This window comes from Olea europaea, chromosome 10 (genome assembly GCF_002742605.1).
Source record: "Olea europaea var. sylvestris chromosome 10, O_europaea_v1, whole genome shotgun sequence".
NCBI classification, from domain to species: Eukaryota; Viridiplantae; Streptophyta; class Magnoliopsida; order Lamiales; family Oleaceae; genus Olea; species Olea europaea.
In genome coordinates, this window is record NC_036246.1 from 37,184,474 (window position 1) to 37,186,070 (window position 1,597).

A 1,597-nucleotide genomic window follows, 5' to 3' on the forward strand; every position below is an offset into this window, starting at 1 on the left:
AAACAAATGATTTTCTATATATTTAACTCTAAATGCGAGATTGAATCCACTCGTGCAGTAGTAAAATTTCACCGTATCGAAGACAAAAAAAGGTTATATTTATTTACTCACCTCACTCTATTTTCTTTCCATCGTAAAAAAAGAGAAAAATAGGCTCGCCCTCATTTATATAGGAAAAAATATTACGACGAGTCGCAATGTAAGAGAAAAATGTACATATTGGATATTATTTTCATAGTCCCACATTACGTACATCACTAACCATCTCTCGAGATAAAAATAAATTTTGTGCAAGCAAATATGTCAAATTATACGATAAGTTAAATCCCCAATCCTTTTGAGTAAAAGTGAATTATCAAAGCTAAATAAAATAATAATCACATAAATATGTCAGGTCAACTCTTGACAATCACTTTCACGGTTGAATCGTATCCAAAAAGGATTCTTAACACTATTTTGATTGGACATAAAAAAAAAAAAAAAAAAGAAGAAGCAAAAAGATGGAATTATCACCGATCATTAATTTGAATATCAGTCAACAAATTATTCTCCTCGAACAGTAAGATCATTAGTTTACAACTGTACATGTTAACGTAGTCCCACTTGTATTAATTCGCATCCTACAATAATCTCATGACATTTTCGGTACATGACCTGTCATCGGAGATGGTTTCCTTTCAAATAAACTATGAAATCATCCACGTGCTCATCAAGTGCCTTTACAAGGAAGTGCAAAAATGTCAACACAACATATTGCTTAGTAATTCAATTTGTTATTAAAAGCTTGTTTGATGTCCCCCTTTTTTTTGAAAAAAAATACATTTTTGAACAGTGATTTAATAGAGAATGTGTGGTTAAAAAAAAGTAAAATTTTTGATTTTGTACGTAATATTATTCTATTGAAGAATGTGTTATTGTAAAGAAAAAAGAGAAAACTGTATTTAAAAAAAAAATTGGAAACCAAACAAGGTCCATGCCTTTGTTTGAGATATATTTTTCAAGTGAAAATTGATTTTTTTTTCCTTTTCTGCTGAATGTATGTAAAAATTAGGAAAAAATTTATGAAGTCTATAAAATGTGTACTTAAATTTTTTTTTTGAGAAAAGTAAAAATCTCTCTAAAAAATGCCCCTAAATTGAGTTGATTGATGAATGGATTTCACTATGACAAAAGTACCTTAGAAAAATATAATCATTGCATTGATTGCGATTTAGATCATTGTTTCATGGGGATTAAAATTAAGTTCATGTTTGTTATCATTTACTTTACATTATTTCTCATTATTTTTCTACAGTACTTATTATTAACCACATATTCTTCATTACAATAATATCACAAGCAAAATAAAAAATTTTCTTTCCTTTTTAACTATACTTTTTTCATCTATCACTATTCCATAATACATTTCTTCAAATTAACGAGGCTCAAACAAGCCTAAGTTTTTGGTAGGTTTCGATAAATTTTGATAAAAAATGTAATTGAGAATTTGTTGATCTCATGAAATATGTGGTTAAAATTAATTATTAAATTCGACTAAGATTAAATCTTCGCCAAACAGGTTTGACCCTCCTTTGTAAAACTAATTTTTAATTGTACA